The sequence below is a fragment of the Pipistrellus hanaki genome, assembly GCF_964339955.1.
Source record: "Pipistrellus hanaki genome assembly, chromosome: 2".
Taxonomy (NCBI): Eukaryota; Metazoa; Chordata; class Mammalia; order Chiroptera; family Vespertilionidae; genus Pipistrellus; species Pipistrellus hanaki.
The window spans coordinates 80,720,819-80,729,215 of record NC_140504.1 but is presented as its reverse complement, the minus strand read 5'-3'; positions in this window follow the sequence as shown (position 1 = coordinate 80,729,215).

The window sequence follows — 8,397 nt, the reverse complement described above, 5'->3', positions numbered from 1 at the left end:
AAACTCTCTTTTGCTCCGTGCCTGACAAATCTGTGACAGAGATAAGTACTCCAGGTGATTGTGATGTAGGTACTCTTCAAATCATTTTGATAAATAATGGGGCCACTGTCTTTCGTCTCTACATCCCCACTGGGAGCTCTCATGTTGTTACACGTATATTCATGGGGAGATGTTTTCTGTTCCCTTTAAGAATGTCCTTCCTTTAAGGTGGTCTTTATTATAGAGAAATGTTTGCCTTTTAGATATTACCGTCAAAAGAATCCAGATGCTCTAGTCTATTCTAAACTGAGGACAGAATGAAACCCCAACAAAAATATTAGTTGCCTTGACTATAAGATATGCTATTGACCTTGATCCCTTGAAGGTGAGAATAAAGATTAAAACAAAAAGAGAGAGAGAAAAGCGATGAGTGATTAAAAAGGTAAAGGTGTTTGCTGGAACCCATTTAAGGCTGATAGGGCATGAAATACAGGGAGCACTGGACAAAACATAAACACATTTCTCACCTTCTTCTATAAGTATGTTTGGGTCCAGAAATTAAAGAGTTTTCCTGGAGGTTGTACTTCAAGTGTCTAGACAATGATCAGCTCCTTTATATTTAACTCAGAATTTTAAAATAGATTCTATACTTGCTGACTTCACTTCCTTCCTTGCCATCATTTGCTTCTTGACCTCCTGCTCCTACGCTACTGAAACTGCATTTCTGAAGGTCACTAATGACAAAATAAAATGGTCTTTGCCCCCTATACTATTCATCCATTGTTCATGATTTTAACAATTTGGACTAGTATCCATTCTTGAAATTCTCTTTCCTCCTGACTTTCCTTACATTAAACCAGAGTTCTTAATTTAATTTGTGTTTATTTCATTTTTCTTGTAAGAAGCTCAAATTCCATAAAAGGAAGAAGCTCAGGGAAGTTGGCAAAAGAATTTGCTATGTTGAAAGCAAAATACTACCAGAAAGTCACATAAAGAAAGAAATTTGAAAACAACTTCCAACTCTGCATTTCCAAACTTGGGTTTTCTTCTTTTCTAGAAGAGCAAAGGAGTTAAGACACAAAGGTATTTATTGGGCAAATAGATGGTAGGAAATGTTATCTTAAGCATGAAGTGAAGAAAGTGCAAGTGTTATCTTTCTCTCATATATCAAAGGATTACTAAAATTTAGTAACATGCTTTTAGAAGTCACCACCTGGTGTGCTTTCTTGGTTCACATGATTTTTTCTTATATTTGGTGGTAGTCTGTTATTAAGCAAAAATGGGAGTTTAGTGACCACATATGCACTCTAACCTCTCTATTCTGAATGTACCTGAATATGCAGGTGTATATATCTGACCAAATTGGGTATAAAGATTTGATATCCTTGGAATTCAAATTTAATTTTTTAAATCCTCACTGGATGATATTTTTCCATTGATTTTCACCAACCCGGGAACCCTCAGTCTGCAGGCGGATGCACTATCCACTGAGCAAATCAGTTAAGGCAGAAATTTAAAATTTAGAAGGCCATTTACTTGTTTCATGTTAATAAATGTCAATACCTGGAACAAAAAAGCATTCCTTTGACTCCTAACAGTTGTCCCAGTCCCTGCTCTTCAAATATAGTCTATTTTTCAATCCTTCAATTAAAGGTGTGATCTAAAATTAGAAACTGTGTAGATTTACAGTGAGAATCTACCATTAGCTGACCCTCCAAAGAAAAGATACAAAAACACTCTAAGGTTAAGGTGTGTTTTCTCTTTTGTTAGCACTCATAGACTTTGAAGTAAAATTCTAAGTCCAAATCAAGCAAGTTTTGTGAATAAAATTAAGTTATATGAAGATTTTGGTAGGAAAACATGTTAGAAAGTGTGTGGGTTTTTTGTTTTGTTTTGTTTTGTTTTGTTTTTTAAATCAGATTAAGTGTGACAGGGTTTTATTAGAAAGTTCAACCCATTTGCTTTGTATCTCTTAATCATTTGTTTTCCTTACAGTCTGGATTCTGAGAATGGTTATATGTTCAGAATTACTTTTTTTGTCTTTTCCTTACAACACACCTGTGAATTAGTGAAATATGATTATTCATACTGAACAGATGGTGGGACTAAGGTATAATGCCATCTAAAAGCTGAATAGCTGAGTCGGAACCAGAATTTATGATTCCCCAAACCTCATGTATAGCAGTATTTCCTGTAATATCCCTGCCCTCTCTTTAATGTTTATGAACAAAAGGCTCCATACAATCGCAATCTCTAATCAAGATGCCAGCTTTTTCAGAATGTGCGTGGCTTATTCACTTTAATGCAAAAATGTAGTATATTAAAATAGAAGTAATGTTACCAGTAGTAATCAGAGATCTCACCTGGTATAAAAGTTTCAGTTTTCCAAGTTTGGTCACAATGTCAATTCATTTTTATATCATTTTTTTAAATTTGTTATTTGCCTTCTTTGAAGACTACATCAGAAACATAAGTTTTAGCTGATTTTGGAAAGCATTATCTTCTGTGTTATGCATAACTGTAATTTGTTCCTCATTTGATTTCTCACTTAGGGCATGTTTATTAAAGCAAGTAGTAGTCTTTGATTTAAAAAAAAAAAAGTGTTGTTGAAAATAGCATGAAGCTAAGGTTTTAACCCTATGCACCAAGTCTGGAAAACTGCCAGCTTAGCAAAAATCACACTTATGTCAAGAAATATAAAAAGTCACACTAACTTTATTTTACTACTGGTAAAGGAAGGAAGGACAGGAAGAGAAACATAATTTGAACTGATATACTCTTGATATTATTTATACAGCAGCTATCCATCAATATTAAAAAATGGTTTTTCCCCTTCTACCTCTAAGTAAGGGAGAAAAGATATCCCCCTAACCTAGTATGTATTCTTTCCATTTCTTTTCTTCTGGGGTAATTTTGGAGTAACTAGATTAATTGAATAGGTAGGAAAATCAAAACTGATTTCCTATAATGCAGAAATCAAAATAAATATTTGCTATACTTGATATCTATCTATTCCTTTAAAGTTAAAATTTAGTTTTAACTTTAATATCCAAGTTAAAATTTCTAAAAGTTTAGTTTACCATCCATGTTATTCAGCCTTTTTTTCTGTAAGTCAATGAAGCGCAGCGGCTCACCTAATTCATATGATTCCCATCTGTCATCAGGCAGCAGTGATGAAGCCAAAAATGAAATTCCACTCTTCATTTAATTCTCATGGTTTGATATTCGCCAGGTAATCAAGCACAACTCCTGGGCTCTTGGTGTTTTCAGATGAGGAAACGCAGGTCAAGCGACTTGCCCTGGGTCACACAGCAAGGCGTCGCAAGAACAGGGAAAAGGCAGTGGCCTTGGACCTTCTCAGACGTTAGGAGACCATCGAACCATACTACCTTCTCAGGTAATTGCCTTCTCTGATATCAAGTGGGTCAACTTTATTGCCTCTATTTTTCTTCTTAAACAGAATCCTTGCTTTTTTTTTTTTTTTTTTTTTTTTTTTTTTTTTTTTTTTTCTTCCTTCTTTTTCTTCTTCTTTTAAACAGGCATTTAGAAATGCTCTTCTCCACTTAGTGTTTCTGGTAATTATCTTCAAGGAAACCAGAATACAAATTTAAAGCACTCATTAACATGCTGATTAGAAATTTCTCTCAAAGACTCAAAAGGCTGGAAGAGACCCCCAGAGATCATCTGATCCAGCTCTTTACTTCAGGCGTGTTTTACCTAAACAGTTTCCAGCAGATGGAAAACTGTATTTATGACCCCCAAGGAGAGAGTCTCCAACCTCCCTTGGTAACGCAACCCTGCTCTTTGATCTGCTTTACTGTGTAATGGGTAATGGGCTTAATGTACAAAAAGAAAGCTCTCCCTTGTAAAGTCAGATATCACTGAAATAACTAAGATTAACCACAATTCATGTGTATATTCATAGTAATTATCTGACCAACACTTCTGATTCTATTTTTAAAAGTCTTCCCTGTCACTAGGCATTCTTTTGTCATAAAACCTATTATAATTTATTCAGTTTAATGCATGTCCTATATGATGTAGCATCTTTGTAATGTTAATTGAGTTAGAACATTTGTCCCTTACATTGTCATGCTTTTTGCTTCTGCAATGCAGAATGTATCCCATGGAAATACTAGTACTACTTTCTCTCAATCCCTACCCCACCCGACCCAAACCAGGATAACCTTAGGCTGGGCTTGAGGGCACTGTGACAACTAAGAACTGTTTCTGAGCCCAGCCACTATTGACTGAGTGGTTGAGCTTGGACCTATGAACCAGGAGGTCAGAGCACATGCCAGGTTGCAGGTTGGATGACCCCAGTGGGGGGGCATGCAGGAGGCAGCTGATCAATTATTTATCTCTCATCATTGATGTTTCTATCTCTCCCTCTCCCTTCCTCTCTAAAAGCAATTAAAAAAAAATTTTAAGAACTGTTTCTGATGGCTTAGAAATTGAATGATGATCTGGTTACTTGTGTGTGTTATGGCTTGTTCATGGGAATAGCTGTAAGTTTTGTAAATATCACAGCTTCCTAATTTCCTTAGCAGACTGTAGATAAGGATTTTTAAAAATCCCACATTTACACTGGCCAGTGTGGCTCAGTAGGTTGGAGCATTTGATTACCTGTCAAGGTGCCTGTGGAGATATTTTTCTCTAACACTGATGCTTCTCTCTCTCTTTCAGTCTCTCTCTCTCTCTCTTTCTCCTTTCTCTCTCTCTCTCCTCTCTCCCCCCCTTCCTCTCTTTTTTTCTCTCCTTAACTCAATTAAAAATAATGAAAACTTTAAAAAATCTCAATCCTATTTTTGCATCATTCCTTTCAGGGACTGATTTCATATCTGCTCTTTCATGCTTCTAACCTAAAATAATATATTTGTCTTTATTAAAATCAGATTACCTTTATAAAAATATTAATGAGTTCTCTACTGAATCTTCATATTGAATGTCAGAAATAATTTGCTGAAAGGAAAAATTTCCTAGCTCAAATGTATCTAAGAGAATGAGAAGCTTATCCAAAGATTTTCACTCTCATATTTTACAACCAGCTTCTATAAACTATAAACATAATTGTAACGTGGCCAATGAAGGTGGTGGGAGTCTCTTGTCAGTTCATCATAAGTCAACTGTTTAAATGTATCAACCATGACTGCATATTTCTCACATAATACCTTTAAGATCTACTCTCCACTTCTTTATTCAGTATGTTTGTGGGCATTTTTGTTTGTTTTGTTTTTATTAAGGCAGATCTATAGGGCAGGTCAAGTATTGGTTTGAGAGTTCCTATCTGTAGACCTTCTAGGGACCAACAGTGAGGTTCAGGAACACTTTGTCATGGGTTCTGATATGTCTGTTTGTAAATTGAAGAGTTTATAATAGATAACCCCTCAGATTCTTTCACCTCTAAATTGTAGCATAACTGAATGAACAAATGAAGAAATGAATGACAATAAAATTATCAAGCCTTGTAATATAGTTCTAAATAGTTTGTTCTTACAATAAAATTGAGTGATAGTTTTCAAATATGTATTTTAGAAATTTATTTAAATTCTAAGGTAAATGTTAATTGAATATTATTGACTTAATATAACTAATATTTATTGGGCCCTTATGTGCCAGATATATGTAGTGGATAAAAGAAAAAGACAGTTAGTTACTTAAAAATTTATATAAGTAGATGGTCAATTCTTTGAATGCAGCTTGAGTCCGAAATTAAATATCAATGAATTTTTTTATTAAATACTAATGCACTATCTCCATAGGACAGAATTTGAAACAAAGTATTAAACCAAGTCTATTTCAATGAGAAATTCCATGTCAGGATTTGTCCACATATATTTTACTTTCTTTTCCAGAAATCTCTTAGTGCTGATGTGAAAAAACATCAAGAAGACTCTGGCCAAATGAAGGCTGCATGGGTTAGCATTTCGAACACAGGTGACCATGATGCCCAACAGTAGCAATGAGTAGCATATTCATATCAGCAAGACCAACAGTGCTTTTTGTAACATATGGGAAGTATTAGGTGTCATTGGGAAAACAATCCACAACTGGAATAAGCCAAACAATGTTTTGTAGAACCAATGATACTTTGTTTGAAAAGTCTCACCTGAGCTAAGCAGAATGCTATCTCTAAGATGTCCACATTCCAATGCCTGTGGAACATGGCAAAGGGGAATGAAGATTGCAGATGAAATAAAGGTTGCTAATCAGCTTTAAGATAAGGTGTGCCCAATGTAGTAGTGAATTTAAATGTGGAAGAAAGGCAGAAGAGTGGGAGTCAAAGACAGATCTGAGGATGCGACATTGCTGGCTTTGAAGATGGAGGAAGAGCAAGGAGCTAGAGACTCAGGCAGCCTCTAAAACTTGGGAAGGCCGAAAGCACATTTGCCCTCTGAGCTTCCAGGAGGAACACAGCACTGATGATAGCTAAATTTTAATCCAGGGAGACCCATTTTGGATTTCTGGCCTCCATAGCTATAAAAGAATACATTTGAGTTTTTTTTAAGTCACCAAGTTTATGATCCCGTGTTATGGCAGTAATAGGACACTCACAGAGCATCCTTCTGGTACTAAAAGCAAGGGCAGACATACAAGAGAGAGAGATCAGTAGAAAACTTCTGAAAGGCTCCCTTATAATTCAATATTCTATGCCAACTAACCTCAGAATTGTACTCTCCACATCTTCAAAGACAGCAGTTATTGGCAGGGAAAAAAAAAACAAACCTGTTTTAACCTATAAAGTCTCTTCTGACATAACAAAACCTGCTATTCTGCATGATAAATTTAAGCCTGTAATAGAAGTTACTTTGCTTGTGAACTAGTTATCATCATCCAAAATAGAGTATTCTTAATAGGCAAAAATCCTATCTTAATACACCTTTATATCTCTTCACACCATGTATAGAATAGGCAATCACTAAATGTGATTATGATGATATTGTCATAAAAACTTTGTAAAAGTTACTCCCCCAAAACTGCCCTAAAACCACAATATCAACATAATTTCAACAAACTGAATGCACAGGTCTTTATTTATAATATAAAGGTAATATTAAAATTTAAATCTTTTATTCTCTGTTTTGAAATTGTGGTTTATAGCCTAAATTAAAATTCTCACAAATCAAGGAGAAATCAAAAGATTGAAGATAAGCAATTCTAATATTAAACTTTGAAAATAATACAATATTCTCCCAGAATCTGAATAATATATACATTCAGATATTATTTATCATTACTATTATGTTTATCAATTAGTTCATATTTATATATTTTGGAGATTTATATATTGTTTGCATCAAAAATATATAAAATTATTTTTAAGATTGTTTATATTTTTCATGCATTCTTAGGCATCTTTAAGCTTCTGAAGCATCTTTAAGCTTCCTTGCATGTAAGAGAAGTTTAAGAGGAGACATTTTTAAAATGAGGATCTTTTTCTAAATATGATATATTGGAGTCAGTCCAACTATCTAAAAGCATCAAATTTATAGTCATAAAGTCAATGACTTATGCAATTTTATTAGTGATCTCAAGATTAACAGCCATATAGTGTGCCTTGTTACTTAATTTTTTATATACCTCTAATGACTTTACAAAGTTTGTTTAGTTTACTTTTTGCTCCCACAAAATTACTAATTAGGATCACATATTTCATATAGGAATTGCTCTCTAAATATTTGCTACATGACTTAATAAAGCAATGAAGAAAAGGCCAATTAAATGTAGCTTGAAATAGATATCATTATAAAAGGGCTACTTTTTTTCTGTATAGAAAATTCAATGCCATTGTTTTAGTAAATTATTCATACTTAGTAATTTACCAAAGTCAAACAGGCAGAGCATATCTCTATTCTTATTCATTTGAAATAGAAATAAGATAGCTATTAAAGTTGCTTTTATTGAAGAACCAAATCCATTACCCATATATTGAGGTATATTTTTTTTTGTATGCTGGTAGTTCTGTACTCTAGAGCCCTTATGGAATGAAAAGCAAATATATACATATGTTCTGTTGTGCCAGAGGGCACAAACTCTGTCTTGATTTACTCATGTGCAACTACTATTAACACTGTGAGGAATTCAGGGCAAAGTTTAGTTTATTTTTCAAAAAGGATCATGTTGTTACATATCCCAAATAACATGAACTCTTTTAGACTATAAAACTAATGATGTGCAGCCACACACATTTAGGGTACTCATTTAATTTTTTCATTGACTAAATGTCTGACTAGTGTGATTCATGCTTTATAGCTATATTTTTAAAAGCAAGATTTGACAAAGAGAGAAATGAGCTACTAAAGCATGAATGCAGAAATTGTAGTAAAAAAAAATCTGAATTTTAACACTAAAGCATGGTGAGCATGCTGAACCATGGGGAAATGTTGTACACACGATTTAGCTTGAAATGTACAAAAA